Here is a 19,785-nt window from a genome sequence, read left to right as displayed (position 1 = left end):
TGATTTAGAACCACTTCTGATTTGCAACCAAGTTTAAGGTAACAAGGGAAACATTTTCAAAATTAGATTATTTGTTATTTAAGAAAATTTAATTTATTAAGAGTCAAGCTTTCTTTCTTCCCTTCCTTCCTTCCTTCTTTCCTCCTTCCCTCCCCCCTTCCTTCTTTTTCTTTTCTTTCTTTCTTTCTTTCTTTCTTTCTTTCTTTCTTTCTTTCTTTCTTTCTTTTCTTTCTTTCTTTCTTTCTTTCTTTCCCTTCCTTCCTTCCTTCCTTCCTTCCCTCCCTCCCTCCTTTCTCTCTTCCTTCCTTCCTTTTCTTTCTTTCTTTCTTTCTTTCTTTTCTTTCTTTCTTTCTTTCTTTCTTTTTCTTTCTTTTTTCTTTTCTTTTCTTTTCTTTTCTTTTCTTTTCTTTTCTTTTCTTTTCTTTTCTTTTCTTTTCTTTTCTTCCTCTTTGTTTCTTTCTTTTTGACATGAAAAGGTAAAATCCTTCTGTGGCTAAGCCATCCCAGCTCCCAGTAGGAAGGGGTAGGAAGAAGATAATTTCATTACATCTAACTAGTAGTGGAAAGAGGGAAGCTAATTTTAATCACTTGAGGGAAGGAGTAAATTAAATGCTGATGACACTGACCAGGCAGCAAACTACATTCATTGATTATTTTAAGTTTCTCTCTTCTGCACTCAGTTAAACACCCATAGCAGTGGATTTCAAGGTAACTAAAAGGTTGTTTAGCACATTTTTAAGAGTCACGAATAAGCAGGAAAAAAAAGATCTCTATCAAACCAAAGAAAGAAGAGCTGCACGGGTGCATGGATTAGGCCCCTAGGGGCACATGGGTAATTCCCGCATCGTTGTGTGTGCTCATCAGAAGCGGTACATGTGTGTTCCAACAGAAGGTAAAAAAGACAATGACCAAGTAGAATACTTACATCAAAAGGGAGGGGCGCCTGGGTGGCTCAGTCGGATGAGCGTCCGACTTCGGCTCAGGTCATGATCTCATAGGTCGTGAGTTTGAGCCCTGCGTCGGACCCTGTGCTGACAGCTCAGAGCCTGGAGCCTGCTTGGGATTCTGTGTCTCCTCTCTCTGCCCCTCCTCTGCTCATGCTATCTCTCTCTCTCTCTCTCTCTCAAAAATAAATACATGTTAAAAAAAATTAAAAAAGAAAACGGGAGAAATGGCCTGTCCTGGTTGATTGTAGCCTCGTCTAAATTTTGAACAATGACACTGTGGTGGGCACGAACGAAAACGTTAGGAGAGGCAGGAAAAGTGACAGGGAGGAAGTTTATTTCTGTAGTTTCAGCCTCTTACATGTCCACTGGCTTTATCTGAACAAGGAGCTCAGCCTGCTTGGACATTTAGACTGCGTGAACTCAACGGCTGAAAGATATTTCCAAAATGAAAACGGCTGTCGAGCCTTCACGGGGATTACACTGAACCGGACATAATAAGCAAAGTTAAAAAACTAATAACGAAACAGCTTCGGTTGTGATGAAGGGTCTTTCCAAGAGAAAATAAATCCAGCCATGTGCCACCTAAATATACTCTGCTGTTTTCACTGTCTAATCATATGCAGGGATTCTTTTGTGGAAGGACTAAGGCCATGGTGTAAAAAAGCGGTTACCGGAACACAAAAGTTGATGCTTTCCGAAGCTCAGTGAAGAATTGGTCGGACCATCATTCTGGTCCCTGAACTTGAAGAAGGAGCGGAAAGATCTAACGAACCCCCGGCACTAAAGGATTCAGGTTACAAAAACGTTGCATGCCAAGAGTTTCAGTGAAAAATGGGAATGCGTTTGCACCAGCATTAAGCGCTTTCATCCCTCTAGAAAGTGCAAACAAATTCCAAGAGGTCATCCGGCTTCTCCGCAGCCATCCGTTTCTTAAGTCCTCTGAACATTCTGGCGAGGTGGAGACAGCACATTTTAAAATATGGGGCTTTCTCCTTCCCTGCGGGAGAGATAAGCCTTGATTGACTTTCCCTGAAGTGCGCCAGACGCAGGGCTGCTGAATCTCAAAACTCCCTGTTGCCTTTGACGCAAACACGTGCCCCGAGCAAGAGAAAGTGACGGGAAGGAGGGATCCTGGAGATACAGCAGGAGCGCCAGCGTGGGCGGCTGACCTCAGAAGAAGAGAGGGGCGGGGGCTGGAGGATGTACAGTTTCCCGTCTGGCCCGAAGTTCGTAGAAACGCGGCAAGTAACCAAACGCGGCCCCCTGGAGTCTGACCACGCCTGGATCGCCAGGGAACCCGGCATCACCATTGAGAGTACTGCGTGTCAGGCTTGGGTTTGTGTGTTTTCTCTTTGCCAGTGGTTCCCCCGTGTTTCAGTTACTATTTTTTCCATATACTATTAGAACAAAAACAGTGTACTCAATTGGGTTGTCATGTAAGATCGCGTGCGCGCGCGCACACACACGCACGCACCTATCATCCAACATCATGGTAATTTCATTTAAAAATAGGAAAAATGGGGGCGCCTGGGTGGCGCAGTCGGTTAAGCGTCCGACTTCAGCTCAGGTCACGATCTCGCGGTCCATGAGTTCGAGCCCTGCGTCAGGCTCTGGGCTGATGGCTCAGAGCCTGGAGCCTGTTTCCGATTCTGTGTCTCCCTCTCTCTCTGCCCCTCCCCCGTTCATGCTCTGTCTCTCTGTCCCAAAAATAAATAAACGTTGAAAAAAAAAATTAAAAAAAAAAATAGGAAAAATGCCTCACTTCAAAAGCCATTCCCAGGGGCACCTGGGTGGCTCAGTCGGTTAAGTGACCGACTTCAGCTCAGGTCACGATCTCACGGTTCACGAGTTCGAGCCCCACATCGGGCTCTCTGCTGTCAGCCCACAGCCTGGACCCTGCTTCGGATTGTGTCTTCCTCTCTCTCTCTGCCCCTACCCCATTCACTCTCTCTCTCTCTCCCAAAAATAAATAAAACATTAAGAAAAAAGCCATTCTGAAAAAAACAAAATTCTGACAAGGGTACAGGGGAAAAAGTCATTCTGCAAATGTACCACCCTAATTCAAGATGTAGATAGTAGGGAAATTGTATGCATGGAAAGAGGGGAATGTGAGAATTCTCTGTACTTTTCCATCTTTCTATAAACCTAGGACTGGCCTAAGAAAAAATAAAGCCTATTACTTTAAAGCAATGCTGTAAGATAGTGTAGCTGCTTTGTAAAAACAGTTTGGCACGTACCCAGAATGCTGAGGATAGAATCCTATGACCCAGCAATTCCACCTGTAGGTATAAATGCAAAAAAAAAAAATAAATAAAAAATTGGAAACAGGTATTCAAACAAATACTTGTATATTCATAGCAGCATTATTCACAATAATCCAAAGGTGGAAAACACCCAAATGGTTATTGACAGATGAATAAATAAGGAAAATATGTCATATCCATACCAAGGAGTATTGTGCAACCATAAAAAAGAATGAAGTTCTGACACTGGCCATGATCTGGTTGAACCATGAAAATACCATGCTAACTGAAAGAAGCCAGACATGATGGGTCACATTTTGCATGCTTCTATTTATTTGAAATACCCAGAAGAGGCAAATCCATAGAGGCAGAAGGGAGATTAGAGGTTTCCAGGGGCTGGGGGTGGAGGGGGGCACCGGGAAATGACTTGCTAATGGGTATGGGTGTCCTTTGGGGATGGTGAAAATTTTTGGAGTAGACAGATGTGATAGTTGCACAAATTTGTGAATGTGCTAAATGCCCCTAAACTGAACACTTTACAATGGTTCATTTTAGGTAATGTACATTTTACCTTAAAACTAAAAATAGAGACGCGTCCTACAAAATAGCTGACCCATAGTCCTCAGTATTGTCAAGGTCATCAAAAACAATGGAAGTCTGAGAAACCGTCACAGCCAGGAAGCTCCGAAGGAGACATTATAATTAACTGTAATGTGGTATCCTAGACGGGACCTTGGAACACAGAGAGGACGTGAGATATAAAATAAGAAAATGTGAATTAAGTACAGACTTTAGTCTACAATAACACAGCAATATTGCTTTATTAATCATAGCAAATGTAACATACAAACGTGAGATGTTAATAAGAGAGAAAACTGGATGCAAGGTATATGGGAATTCTCTGCAATATCTTTTCAATTTTTCTCTAAACCTCATTAGTTTAAGGTATTAAAAGTTTAGAAAGAGGTGGCTATCTGCGCCTCTTCACAATCTGCCCCCCTCCTTTTTTCCTGCCTATTTTGCAAACTCATGGCCTGGAGGAGGAGCAGACAAGGACCAACATCAGGCTACTGAGGGGGGGCGGGGCACAGAGGGAGCGGCCACATCAGCCCGGAGCTGCCTGTCTCCACACTCTTTGCTCCCCTGAGAATAATGGAATAAAACAACCATTTAGAAAGGGCCATTCTTTTAATTTTGTTTAACTAAGAATGCACTGTTATCGTATATATTCATTTTCTAGGTTTGCCATAGCACGGTAACACAAACCGAGTGGCTTAAAACAACACAACTGTATTGACTCACGGTTCTGGAGGCCAGAAGAGTGAAATCAAGGGGGCAGTGCCGGGGGCCCTCTGAAACTCTGGATAGAATCGTTCCTTGCCTCTTCCCGGCGGTGGTCATTGAGCCTTGGTTCACAGCTGCCTGGCTCCAGTGTCTTTCTCCGACTTTATACAGATCATCACATGGCCCTTCACTTTCCGCCTCTGTCTTCGCAGTTTTCTCCTCTTCCGGTGATGCCATCGTAGTGGATTAGGGCTCACCCTCGTGACCTCATCTTAACTTGATTATATCTGCAAAGTCCTCGTTTCCGAATAAGGTCACATTCATAGACAGCCGTGGGTACAGCCACAACATAATCTTCTGGGGGGACACAGTTCAACCCATGAAACAGGATTCTTCTTGTTCAATGGCGGGCCCATGAAAACATTTTCAGAGACCATCACGGGTCTATTCACTGGTATTTGGGACAAAGGACGCCCGTGCGATCTTTTTTTCTAACGTCACAACTTTATGAGGTAGGACCCTGTTTGTGCCCGCTGACGTTCTCTCCCATTTTGCTGGTGATGCAATTGAGGTATAGGAAATTTTAGTTGTCTTTTTTTCGGGCTGCACAGCTGAGAAGCGACGGAGCCAGAATTTAAGCCTAAACTAGGTTAGAAGTTTTTGCTCTTTCCACTAGTGACGCTGTACTTCATCACATGGTTTCTGGCCGTCCACGTTCTTAATGAATCAGAGCAGGAGATTGCCAAGAGTTGCTGACTGGAGGTGATTTGGGGGGGGGGGGGGGGAGACATTCTTATGTTCCTCCGTATTGGTTTAGTCTTTCCCTCCTTCGTGTTTCCTGCCACTGTCCTTAGTGAACTGAAGGCAAGCCTCTCTCCCCCTCCACCATTCTGGCTTTCGAGTCTGATTTACTGATATCTACTTGTCTCCATGATAAAACGGAGAAAGCTTTTACCAAGTAAGTTTATCATAGAAATGTAACTATTATGTGTATTGTGCAAAACGGTCCCCCCCCACCCCCCGCCTTTTTTTTAAATCCAGGCAAATACATTGGAGTCATTAATTTGAATACTAAGTACAAGGTGCTGTTTAAAAATCCACAAGATGAATAACAAATCATAATTCTGGCAAGGCGAAGGCATTCTTCAAAGCCATCGTTTTTATAATCCGTAGACGATACTACGATCGTAGTCGTTGATGGCTGATTTAGAGTTTAGCACATGTGCCATTACCTTTCCGGGGGATATATTTCATGCACCCTCACGTTACAAGCAGTTCCTGACTCCAAAACGGAGGGGGTCACGCGGCTGTGCGGAGAGCCTCCTCAGGGTGGCTGCTGCCCCTTCACCCTTCACCCTGGGGTTCACACGTGGGTCCCTCCCCCAGCTGCTCCGAGGACCCGCCGCACGACTGCAGCCACCCCCGTCAGCCTGCCGAGGCCCGGGAGAATATTTCCTTGTTGATCAAAGTCTCCGCGCTTTGAGGCTGCGCGGCATTTTTGCAGCCGGAGTTAACATGACAGAGGTGGGCGGAACTCCTACTCTGCGCTGATCGCTGATCGTCCCCAAAGCAGCTCTGTCATTACTGTGGCATGGTGTGGGACACGGGGAACCAGAGCTGATGAGTGCCTTGCTCACTTCCCCTCACCTGTCAGCATTCTGGTACAGGCCCCAGAATTCTGTCAACTCCTCTCCGGAGAGCCTTCTCAGGCAAGAGGCCGGCTGGAAACGGAGAAGGCATTCATTCATGCCCCTAAAAACAGCCTCTCAGCCAGCGATGGATGTGAGTCAGGGGATAAATACTCCGGCTTCCTTGCTTCTTCCTCCCCGTCTCTTAGTTCCCCGGCAGGACTGGGCCCCAGTCGCCCTCGGGGTCAGCACGCGTGATGGCACACAGACCAGCGGCCTTCCCTCCCGTCTTCATTCCTCGCCGACTACCGGCTCTTCCTGGGAGCAGGTCCAGAAGGAGGTCCCTGCACTCCTGTCTTTGTCTTAGGGCTTCGTTTTGGGAGAACCCAACCCAAGACAGCCACCGCACTAGAGAGTGGTTGTCTATTTCCATTGCAAGTGACAGAAACCCCAACTTAAACTGGCTCAAGCAGAAAAAGAATTTATCGGCTCATGTAATTGAACAGTCCAGGCTAATAGCTCCAACTTCAGGCACCATTGGACCTACTCCTTTAAATGATGTTACCAGCCCTTGATTTCTCTCTTTCCTTCTCTCTGCTCTGCTCTCCTCTGCATTGACTTCTTTCTCCGGACGGGAAGCTTTGCGGTAGCCACAGATTTAATGCCGGAGGGAAAGGGAGCGACTCCTTTTGGAGAACTCCGGCAAAGTCCTGAGACGAGATCTGATTGGCTGTGGATGGGTCATGTGCCCATCTTGGACTCCAGATAAAATTCTAAGATGCGATCTGATTGGCTCTGACTGGGCCATGTGCTCACCTTGGACTCCAGTCCTAAGATGCGATATGATTGGCTCTGGTTGGGTCATGTGCCCATCTTTGAACCAGTTGCTATGCCCAGACCCCTATATCTGGCTACTCTTGGGCCCCACCGCCACCAGGAAGGCTGCACCCAGTCAGTGGCTAGGAGGGAAGGAAAACAGGGTGTGGTTGTTCTCCAAGAAAAACTAATGTTCTTTTACCAACAAATCAGCGCTGTAGAAATCCACACCCATACCTTCTGACTAGTACTGCCTTCCTCTGAGAACAAGTGCTATCTTCCAAGAAAAAATAATCTCGTTCCAGTTCATTTCAAGTAAACGATGTCATGAATGTTTTACTATTATTGGGGATGCTGAGATGCAGAAAGGGAGTGAAGTTCCTAGGAACCATGAAATAATTATTTTAAAATGTATTAATCATCTCATCTGCAGTTTTTGGTTTGTTTCCCAGTAGAATTATGGGAGATGACAGAAGGGCACATGATCAGGGTTCAAAGGATAGAAAATATTCTAGAAGGGCACCTGGGTGGCTCAGTCGGTTGGGTGTCCGACTTTGGCTCAGGTCATGATCGCACGGGTTGGTGGGCTGGAGCCCGGGTTGGTGCTGACAGCTCAGAGCCTGGAGCCTGCTTCGGTTCTGTGTCTTCCTCTCTGTCTCTCTGCCCCTACGTCACTCGTTCTCTCTCTCTCACTCTCTCTCTCTCTCAAAAATAAACATTAAAAATATTAAAAAAAAAAAAGAAAATATTCTAGAAGAAGGCAATGTTTACATGTTGCAGGATGAGGAGAGCTGGGAGGGACTGGGGTGGAGGCTTTTTGGCCCCTCGATTTGGCTCTTCTGATTGAGTTTTCATGTAACAGAAAACTTCAGAAGCTAATATGGTCACATTTCATTTCTGCCCATAAAACAATAATGTGCCACTTACTGTGGCTTTATTTGCACGTTGCAAAACAAAAACAAAAACACCCCAAAATGTAACGGCTTAGGGGTCAGCACTCTGTTTCTATAAAGGGACACGGACCAAATATTTTAGGCTTCATGGGCCAAGAGGCAAAATAGAGGACAGTATGTGGGTACTGAGGTAGCAATAGAGAATACAAATTTCCACGAAATTTTTCTTGATGAAATTGAAAATACGGTAATAATGCTCGAGTTCAAGGTTTTGTAAAACGGGTCTATTAATGAGAGAAAAAGAATTCTTACCTTGCAGGGGATAACGTGTTCTTCAATTGGGATTCAGAGTTAGTGTGTTCACAATCATGAAAGTGATCGCAAATATTCATTTGTAAAAACCATTCTTCCCTGGCAGGCCATGCAAACACGTATAGCCGGCTGGATCTGACCCACAGCCAGTAGTTTGCTGACCTCTGGCTTAAACAAAAAGAGGATTTATTGACTCACATAGTTGAAAAAATTTAGAGGTAGTGCAGGCTTCAAGCCGAGCGAATTCAGAACCGCAGTTTCTTTTCTTTTGAGAGTGTCTTCATCCTACCCTCCTACCTAGGTTGGCTTTCTCCTGAACCTGGATTCCTTCAAGGTTGCCCTTGGAAACTGACACTGCCTGCTTCCTTATTCATATCCAGGGAGGGCGAGAGAATCCCTTCTCTGGGCCACTGAGCAAATGTCCTGAGCTTCCCTCTCGTAGGAGCGAAGCTGAGCTGATCACGTGACAAGGGGGTGGCACCGATAAGAGAATTTCCCTGGGTCCAAATCTCAGCTTCTGTGCGGTGACAGTGACGTGGGGTGAGGGGAGCAACGGCGACCCCCCCCCCCCCAAATAAACTGCGAAGAGTTAGGACACCGGGGGCAGGGCAGACGGGCAATTTGTACAAAGTGAACATATTGGGACCTTATCTCTAGGTTTCTGTATCTTGGAGAGGTCTTGTTACCCTGGGATATATTTGTATTATTAGGCTGTGTTTTCTCAGAACGAACAGTAGGAATTATTAAAAAGTAGTTACGGCAGTGGTTCTCGGAGGCTCTGTCCTCAGCACCTAAAGTCTTGCCCCTCGAATTGATTCCTCGTTAACAAAACCTTAACATTCACCGGAGTGTTTCTGTCAGTTCTGCGTCCTCTGGCTTTTAATGGATATTTTCTATTACTTTCTCCTTCTTTGAAAGGGATCCCTGAGAAGAGACATTCAGTAGCCTTGACAGAATGATTGAGTCATGCCTCTTTTTAATTTTTTAGGGCATAAGCCTGATTTTCTCCACGCCTAGCCTGGCACTTCTGATCACATGGAGGAGTCTGGTCTGTGGATTTCCTTGGGCAGTTACCACAGGTCCCTGTGCGGATGCAAATTTGTCTTAGGAAATAGATTACATGTTTCCCATCGTATACGACCATCTTTAAATGTAGGTGAAGGCCTTAGTGAACCATAAACTCATATGATATCATATCTCATATGATCAAAAAACATCGGGAACGCTCTTCTAAGTATGGACTATGGAGTCCTATGGTACAGGACTATAGAAATTACGAGATGAACATGTCAGAACCTAAATTCTTAGGAAATTCATAACATAGTAGGGATAGAGGAATATAGTAGACAGGACGCCTTTGGTTACAAGCAACAGAAAATTCAATTCAAACTGCCCAAGAAGGAATGCGCGAGGTTATTTGACCAAAAAGTTCAGAAGTACGAATTTACTTAGCTCACTCGTGTGTGCCTAGATCCAGAGTCTAAGTTGTCTCATCAAAATTTAGTCTGTCCCCATTTCCTGGTTTTGCTTTCCTCTGCGTTGGATTCACTCTGTGTGTGTGTCACTGCAGTGTAGACAAATACTGTCCAGGATTCCGTGATGGAAGCTCCAAACTCCTACGTCACTCTAGCAGGAAGAGACATTCACCTTCTCCATAGTTCCTTTGAGTTAACTCCCAGTGGTTGAATTTTTCATGTGAACCAACCAGCATGGCAACAGGAATGGAAGATCCTGACAGGACAGATTTGGGACACGTGTCGCTATGTACCTGGGAAGAGGTTAGCGCCAATCAAACCATATGGACTGATGATGGAGTCTGTGGATCTTTGAGGGGAAAAGGAAACGAACGCTCTTGTGAGGAAAAGGGAAAGTAAACTCCAGAAAGGCAAAAAGAACCAACACTCCCTGGAAACAATAGAATCCACACCCCAAGGAAGAAAATAATGAATGACATGAGAGAGACTCAGTTGTTCCTTCAGTGCTTTCTTTAATAGGTATTTACGGAAACTTCTTATTTTAGCAGAGACTGACAATTGCCAATCTCTACCCCCACCGTCTGTTTCTTCTTCCTCACAGAGTCCCTGACTTTGTCCAAAGATCCACCCCCTTTAAAGGGCCATGTGTTTGAGAGAAGGCTGCGGTGTCTCCTAACCCAGGGGCAGATCCTGATTGTCTGTCATGTTAGCCCTGTCCGTTTTGCTCTGCGACTTAAATGTTGCGACGTAAGCAACATTTTGGGCAATGGAATGTGAAGTCGCTAGGAAGCTTCCAGAGAAGCTGTTCTTGCACTTGAAAAATATATATAATTAGGAGACCTCTTAAAACCTTAAGGAAGCTATCCCGTAGACCTAGCTCATGCGAAAGCAATGTTAAAGTAGCTTGGGCTCTTGCATGCTGTCACAGAGGACACTAATGACTCCAAAAGTGACCCACCTCTAGATTTCTAGCTGTATGGGAAAATTACTTCCCATATTCAAGTTACAGTGGGGTTTCGTGTTACTCTCAGTGAATGCAACTCCTGTTTGCCGTGGGCCCTGAGCCAGGCCCTCAGGATAAGAAATGAATTGGATATATGCCTTCTGCTCATGTGATGCCTACAGTCTACTAGGGTAGAAGTTGTTATTTTTCTCAGTTTATTCAACTCCTTGCTCTCCGCAAGGTCAAAGCCTCTCTGGGGAGTGGATCAAGAAAACCACGAAGACAAAGTCCACCAGCGCGGCCCCTCCCTGGTCACATGCTGTGGCCTTGCCAAGAGAATCATGGAGCCTTTGGAGCCAATAGTTCTCATTGTCGGGAAACAGCATTTAAAGTGCCTGGCCCTCCACTGTTGGGTCGGGACCGCCATCTTCAAAGACAATGGAAAACACTTGCTTCTCTGTTCCCACTTTTAAAACCCCAATTACAGGCACGACGAGGCTCTGTGGAACCCCACCAGCACCAACAAAAATAAAGCACTTAGCTCATGCCATCTTGTCTCTTTATTTTCAATATCACTTACAATATAAGCTTTTTACAAAATCAAATCCTTTCTCACCAATGATATGATTTTCCCTGAAAAGGCTTTGAAGTACCCTGCCGTTATCACTTCTGTACACAAACATTAGCAGAAGCCCTGCCAGGCAGGAGGGACAAAAATAATTGTTCAGCCTTCATTTTAATTTAACCTTTCGCAAATTCCTACTTTAAAAAAGTTCCCCTTGACTTACCGGCATCATATGGAGATAATTTATGAGGCAGTCCATTCTTGTTAAGACAGCGAATCTCCATGAATCTTTTCCTCCATGAAAGACTGTCCTGGACCCTTCACCCCTTTTAATTTAGGCATCTTGCTCTCTTTCTTTACCATTTGCATGGGTCCTTTTGTCACCTTAACACTCTTGTCTAATGGTTTCTGTACAATTAAGGCATTATGGAGGTGAACGTTAATATGTCTCTGAAAATTTACGGAGTCCATATATCTTGATGTTGCAAATGGATTTGCCAGAAACTGACTAGGAATGCAGGTGTCCCGCTCTTCTAGCTGGTATGCGAAACGGAGTTCATTATCTGTCATATTGGTAGTGGGACTAAGGAGAGACCGTGGCCAGGAAGGTGTGAAAAGAGAAAGGGTAGCCAGCAAGGTGTAAATCAAGAGGCACCCACCGGTGGAAACTGTTTTAGCATCGGATTTAGCACAAAAGTGGTTGAAAATGTCGGCTCTGCATTCAAATCTCCCTGCGTTCAGATTCTCGCTCAAACATACATTCGCCATTCACTTTTTTATCATAATGTGTCTAACCTTCAGTTTCTCCCTGGCCAAATGGAGGCATATTTAGAACACAACCCTGGGGTGCCTGGCCGGCTCAGTCGGTTAAGTGGCGGACTCGATTTCGGCGTAGGGCATGATCTCACGGTTTGGGAGTTCTGGTCCCGCATCGGGATCTGCACTGACAGCATGCAGACTGCTTGGGATTCTCTGTCTCCTCTCCCTCTCTGCCCATCCCCCACTTGCACTCTCTCTCTCCCTGTCTCTCTCTCTGTCAAAATAAATAAATAAACTTTTTTTTTTTTTTTTTTTTTTTTTTTTTACGGAAGAGCACAATCCTAACTCCTTCTGGCTCACCAGGTTCTGCTTGATCTGGTCTCTGCCTGGGCTTCAGCCCCTGTCACGCTGAGCACTGTAATTCTACCCTGTTGGCCTCTTTCAGGTGCTCGCGTGAAACAGCTCCTTCCGACCTCCTGGCCTTTGCTTGTGTTGCTGCTTCCTCCTCCGTGAAATACTTTCCCCCCAGATGCTCACAGGGAGGACTGCTTCTCCTCCCTCATGGACCAGGAAGGAGAAGGAAGCTCACCTTCTCGCAGGAGGTTCCCCAGAGGCAGACCTGAGTAGTTTCTTTGGGAGGGGACTCCAGGAATCAGTCCCAGGAGAGGAATAAGGAAAGGGGGGAGTCGATTACAGGTGATATTAATGAGAAATTTACTACTATAGACAAGTCAATCTGCTGGGGAGTCTCTGGGAGACTGTGTAGGACCTCCTTAAAGTTGTCCCCATAATGGGGCCTGGGGGCCAGGATAGTTATCCACTGGTGCATTCCTCCTCTGCCGAGGGTCACTCCTGGAGGTGTTAATTATCTAGCACTTCTGGCCTCTGCTGCCACGGCGCTGAGCACGAGGCCACCCTGGAGGAAGCCCTACGACAAAGAGAGGCAGGTGCTAGAGGTAGGAAGTCCTTGGTCTATGAGGGAACTGCCCACCAGGCTGCAGGCGGCATTATGAGTGGACCAAGAGAATACGGTGGCTGCTGACTGGCCTCTAAATGCCTCACTTTTTCTCTATTCATTTAACCTGTCTGCTGTGGTCTGAATGTTTGTGTCCCCCTCAAATTCATATGTTGAAGCTTTAATCCCTAAAGTGATGATCTTTGGAGATGAGGCCCTTAGGAGGTGATTAGGTTTAGCTCAGCCCCTATGATAGGATTAGTGCCTTGAGAAGAGGAGGAAGAAACCAGGCCCCCCCTCTTCTCTCCACCCTGTGAGGGAACAGCAAGAAAGAGGCCAACTGAATCCAGGAAGAGGGCTCTTACCAGAACCTGCCATGTTGGCACCTTGCTCTTAGACTTTCAGTCTCCAGAACAGTGAGACATAAGATGTGTCATTTAAGCCCCCCCTCCCCATCTGTGGTAATTTGTGAGAGCAGCCTGAGCTGAGTGAGACCCTGTCCGTTGCTTTGACTCTACTTACCGTGACTGGTAATTACACTTTTATTTATTTGTATGTTTATTAAAATTATATGTTATGGGGTCTACGATCACAGGGAATCTGTGTGTTTGTTCTTGAATGTTTCCTGAGTGATCCGCAAAATGAATGATATTCAAAATATTTACAAACCACCATGGCGGGGCTGTTGATCATTCACAAGTTTGCCCACCTCGGAGTTAGAGGAAGTTTCTAGCACTGGAATGGCAATTCTATGACCTGAGGTGTTTAAAGTAGATCAGACCTTTGTTGGTAAAAATCCTGAGATTCTTCCTAAAGCCAAACCTTACAGGTTCAAAGTACAGTAAGGGGGGCAAGTTAAAGCCCGAGGATCTCAAATATGAGCGTCTTGGCAATGAACATGAAAGATCTTTTTTTTTTAAAGAGTAGAATAAGCAAGATGAATTTTTGCATATTTAAAAATTAAAATGTGCGTGTGTATGTGTGGTGTGTGTGTGTGTGTTTTAGGTTCCACTAAAAGCCCATTTAAAATCTACTTGAGTGCTTTTTCATTTGGTTTGTAAGTATTCAGAACAGCAGGCTAAAAGTTCAACTTTTGGCAAGCCTCTACCTTCTCAAGCCAGGATGTATGACTAAAAAATTGGAAGAGGGAAACAAATCTAACACCTACTTTGGGAATATGCGGACGGGTTTCTCCCTAAAAGGTTAACTAGAGACAATAATTACTTTTTCCAGAAATCGCCCAAGTGACATGCTGCTGTCTTGATTTCATTGCCGTTCAGTGATGTGTATTTCTTGCCACTTATAAAGGAAACAAATGAGGTTAGATGGCAAAGATTATGAAAGGAATTAGCAATAATGAGCCTGGTAACAAAAAACATTATTATAGAAAATCGAGTTGACCTTACTTTCATAATTATTCACCTTAATTGTTTTTTTGTAGTGTAATTTAAACGAAGTTAAATAATACTAATATTCCCCCTGCCACTGACTAGGAATTTTATGTAAAGATTAATAACTTTCAAAACTAAAGATTTGGCTGCTATCTTTCTAGAGACCACTGTTGCTATCCCGGAAGCTACATGTCCTCAACGTGATTGAAGGTCACCTATGTCTAGACCTATAATTTACTCCTCAAATACCTTGAGTCGTGTGGCCCAGTGGCATGGGAATCAGGGCATCTGCTTCTAAACTTGATGGGATTCGATGTTCTCCTGATCTTGGTCCTCATGGACTTTTCCCACTTTGCCCCCAGCATGTTGGTCTTGGTGGATCAGCCATGATTGACACTTCCGTGTAAGGGAGCCAGACTTTTTCAGTTAATTGCTTGGGCATAATTGGAGTCTGAAACTTAAAGTCTTCTTAGGACACTCCTTTAGAGCATCCCACACGTAAAACAGGGATTTTGAAAGTGGATAAATATGGCGCTTTTTACTTTTTTCATAATTTTGGACAATAGCAACAGAAGATTTGTGCATTTTTCATGTACCAGGCACTGAGTTGAGTCATTCACATGCACCATGTCACTTAGCCTTTTCGATAACTTAATGACATAGGTACAATTGTCATCTCTGTTTTGCAGATAAGGAAACTGAGATTTTAAAGGTTGGATGAGTTGCTATGGTCTGAGCAGGGCTGATCCAGGATTTGGACCCTTCCATCTGATCCCTGAGCTCTTAGTTGGTGGGTTGGAGTCAAACTGGCAGAAGTATTGGTCTTGGCATTTGGTAGCTTGTGGTCCCTCTCAGCTCTCTCACTTCACTTCTTTATATATAGCTAAGATCTCTCGGTTCGAGTTCACACTTACAAAATTGGAATAACACTAACCTACTGAGTTGCAGTGAATATTAAATGGAGAACATAGTGAATTGCCTTGAACCTCGATGAACAGCAAGGGTACTCAATAAATGATCACTTTTCCTCGTGACTTTTCCCCTCCAAGGTCTGGAAAACATTTAGCACAATGCTCGGCCCATTGGAACCAATCAGTAACATTATTAGCTAACATTTACTGAGAGTCTGCCGAATGCTGGCCCCCTATGCTTTGCAGGTGGCATATCTCTAATCGTCATAACCACCTCAAGCTATAGATACTATTTTTGTGCCCATTTTAGAGAGAGTGGCTGGGCGATATCCACCTGCTAAGCAGTGGAGGTGGGGTTGAGGCTCAGAACCTAAACTCTGAGTCAGTCTCATAGGATCAGCTACTGTGGTTCATTACATCAACTCTGTGAGTCTATGATTGGCTTGTAATATCTCCTTTCCATCACAGCTGAAGTGATAGCTCTCATTTGAACTCCAGTGGCCTTCACTGTCCGTCTAAACCAGCAGACAATAGATCATGCCCTTGAATTTATTGCGGCCTTTTATGCTTTCTGAAGTGTGTAAATCACTATTGCCTTCGTTCATTCACTGAGTCAGTCACTCAGTCACTCAGCAAACATCATTGTATCTCTATTATATTCCAGATACTGTGGAGGTGCTGAGGGTACAGTGGAGAACAGAAGGGGTATGGTGTCCATTAAGGGGAGAGCCAGATTTTATGGGGATTAAACCCTTCCATTTGGAGGGCTCTCTTTTGGAAGAGAACATTAAATTACGTACACAAAATTAAAGACCTCAGAAGGGGCCTGTGTAGGCCCTGGGTCCTGAAACTTAAACTCATGAGCTCAGTGGTGAACGTACTACTGGAATTTGCCATTATGGATTTTAGAATTCTAGGGTCTGTTGAAGGCCAGATATAGGAGGGAAGCCTTGAGACCCCAATAGCCATCAACAGACCAAATCAAAATGAAGCAGAACATAAATATGACTGTAGACCTTGAGGAATTGTGAAAATCCTTGCTTCAGGTGACCTTGAAGGGACTATCTAACAGCTGAATTTACTCAATGTGCCATCCACACAAGTTCCTAAAAGTCCTTTTCCCCAAGGTGGCCCAATTAGATTAATGTTAATATAGGCCATTTGGAGGTTTGGACTAGAGCAGTGATTGTCAACCTCGAAGACACATGACAATATCTGGAGAGATTTTTTGTTGTCACAATGGGGCGGGGGGGGGGGTGCTACTATGGAGCAGGAGGCCAGGGATTCTGCTAACGTCTTGCAATTCATGGGAGCTGCCCCATAGCAAAGAGTTATCTGGCCCCCAATATCAGTAGTGCTGAGATTTTTAGAGCCTGAACCAGAAGATTCGGAGAAACGAGTCTCCTACAAAGTAATTAATTAGCTAATGAACTAAATAACTAATCAGTTAACTAACCAACCAGCTAATGCTGTGGACCTGTTTTGACTGGATTGATGGCAACGTTTCCCCCGAATTAATAATCGGTCAATTTGTGGGTGGGAAAGCCTGTTGAGTTGGTTATCGTATAGAACCAGTCTCTCTGTTCAGTTACAGTGGCAATGACAATGTACATGTGTGTGCACAGGTGTGCGTGTGCGTGTGTGCGTGCGCACGATGTTACCTGGCAAACTAATAACTTTTTCCTTGACCTGAAGTTTCCAGTGTGGTTGTGTATCAGTCACAGCTTTGAAGTCTCTGCACAAATTATCCACTTTATTCCTCACTACAACACTGTGGATGGGATTAGTCCCATTTCGTAGACAAGGGCTCTGAGCCTTGTAGGTAAGAGGAGCCGGTCCCAGCCCAGGCTTCTCAGCCCCAGAGACCTGGCTGTTAGCTGGGATCTCTGAAATGTCCTTGCTCCATACCCTTCTCAATGATTTTTGCTCCCACCAGACATTTGCATTATTATTTTCCTGATTTTAAAAAATTTAAATAAATTTGACCTCAGCCTTTGAGATCCTGGAATTATGGGTTCGGTGCAATAGCATATGTTATTTTTCTAGTAAATTTTGGGGAAACACCGCCTTAAACCCACGATGTGGAATGCCTTCTTGCCAATATCAAAATGGATTTTTAATGATCAAGCACTATATAAGTGGAAATTATTGCAATAATGGATTCATTAATCCATGCGAGGGCCACGGAGCACCCTCTAGAAGAGGTTGAATGGCCACATTAAGGTAAGATCAGCAAAATAAAGAGTGATGATAAAGTAACAGATTAAAGGAACACGCTTTTAAGGGGCTCCTGTGAATATGTGCAATCAAAGGAGAGCTAGTGGGTTAGCTCATTTCTGCCGAGCCCAGTTACATAGCGTTCAATTTGATAAAGGAGTCTGCAGTAACTTTCAAACAGAGAAATGGGAATTAGTGACATTCCCTCTCCAATTACTAATTTTATAGAAACGCAAACAGCTCAGCAAAGGGACATATTGTCTGTTCCGGGGCTTTCCATGAACAAATGCGTTGGATAGTGAGATGACGCCCCGAGTGAAGCAGGTGCTGATTTCTGATGTACCCTGGAGTTCTTTTATTTTGTTGTCAATAGGTTTTGTAATTGATTGGGGGGGAAGACACAATAGGGTAAGAACAATACCAGGGTTATCTCAAGAGTTCTAGAGGAATGATCTGTGTCAAACGAGGTGAGTATTCTTTTGTAATTTATATGTAGTGCAGTTCACAAGCTAAATTCTTATTGATTTAGCCTCTCCCCACCACCCCCTCCATTCAGCTGGGATAAACCCTCGTGGCAAATCTTCTATGAGTAAAATTGTCAACATCTCCTAGGAGTGACTCAATCTATGGTATCTGTAGGCTTCAAATATGAGTGTGGCTGGCATAGTATAAGGAAAATAACAGCCAGAATATAAGAAAAGCAGGTGGATTCCTCCACCTGATTATGATTAACACACTTTCTCAATGATTCTTGACCAAGATTTGTAAATAGTGACTGTCATGGCTAATTGAAGTGTTTCCTGTAATTCCCCATAGTCGTTCAGCTTCTGTCATGCCAACGTAAAGAATTGCTTTGGTGGGATAGCTTCAGGATAATCTCATCTTTTATAATCCTCGTGATCCCTCTCCCCCCCCCCCCCCCAACTAGGCTTGAGAAGTAGGGAGGAGCTTTGTCTTGGATTGCCAGTCCTTAAGATCTTCCTTACGTGGCACTTCCCGAGTTCTACCCAAATGCGTTGTTCATTATCTGCCTTTCCACCTGCATCATGGGCTTATGCAAAGCGACTTTCCATGGGGCTTTAAGTGTAGCAGGTATCTAGCAAACGTCCACTAAATAAATGAATTCCTCTCTCTCTCTTGAACTCTTTTCTCTAGACCAGTGGTTTTCAACAGGGGGCAGTGGTGCCCCTCAGGGTGTATTTTGCAATGTCTGGAGACATTTTGGGTATCCCAAGTGGGGTGAAGGTAGGGTGCTACCCAGGGAGGTAGAGGCCAGGGATACTGCTAAACACCCTACAGTGCACAGAACCACCCCACCCCCCAGCAAAGAATTATCCAGCCCCAAATGTCAATAGTGCCCAAGTAGAAAGGCCTTCCTCTAGAGGTATCTCACACAAACCTAGAAAGGGGGATGCATTTTCTGTGACGCCGATAGACCTAAAGCCTCTTAGAGGTACCATAGCAATACACTCACCATGTATTTTTGTCCAATTTGCAACTGTAGGCGGCTACTGGCAGGTTTTGGATTTGGCTAAGGGAAAGACCTGGGAATTCATTTAATCTGGGTTTAGTGGAATCTGCATGTGTGGTTCTAGGTCACCATCTGTATAGTTAAGTTGCTACTCACTGTACTGCTCGTAGCTCAACATTCTGGGATGGCTTCCAGAATATTCCTAATGCCCGCTTTGCCATCTTCCCCAGGACGGAGACACAAAGGTATAGGCTAGAGGTTCTATAGAGATATGAGTATTTCCTAGGCACCCAGCACTTGATGTATGTGGGTAGTGGAGAAGATACAGGTTTAAGACATATGGAGCCAGAAACCAGTCGTGCGAAATTTCTGCAGTCATTAAATGTATAAATTGAAGCAGAGGATTAATTTCGTTGTCACGATGCCACGACAAAGCAGAATTTCTTTCCTGCCGGAAATAAACTTGATAGTACATTGTATACAATTTTAAAAGCACCGTAGATTTTTATTATTTTTAAAAAGCGATGTCAAATAAAACTTACCAAGAGTTCTTGAACTGTAAGGCATAAACCTGTACCAGCAGTAAGAAGGCAAGTACATCTTATATGTGGAGTCACGTGTGTTGTGTGTCCCAATTATCTAATAACATGCAACCAATTTCAATTAACCGGTAGAGACAGGTCTGAATGACGTGACTTCTTAATGGAAAATATTGAAAAATTATTGTCATAGAAAAGGCTATCAAATGGTGGTATGCAGTCTAAAATGTGGAAAAGAGATGTATTATAGAGGTATATCAGGCAGTGAATTAATAAGAACTGTTGTGTGTTTTTTCTGGATCTTGTGAGGCATGTGGTATTTTTAGCTTTTGAAAATTTGTGGTTTCTTATGTCATAAATATTCACTTCTGTACCTGATTTTACATTCTTGCATTGTTGTTCGTGGTTAGCATCTCCAAATTGTATAAACTTCAGG

Source organism: Prionailurus bengalensis, chromosome A3, assembly GCF_016509475.1.
Source record: "Prionailurus bengalensis isolate Pbe53 chromosome A3, Fcat_Pben_1.1_paternal_pri, whole genome shotgun sequence".
In the NCBI taxonomy this organism is placed as follows: domain Eukaryota; kingdom Metazoa; phylum Chordata; class Mammalia; order Carnivora; family Felidae; genus Prionailurus; species Prionailurus bengalensis.
This window is presented reverse-complemented; position numbering follows the sequence as displayed.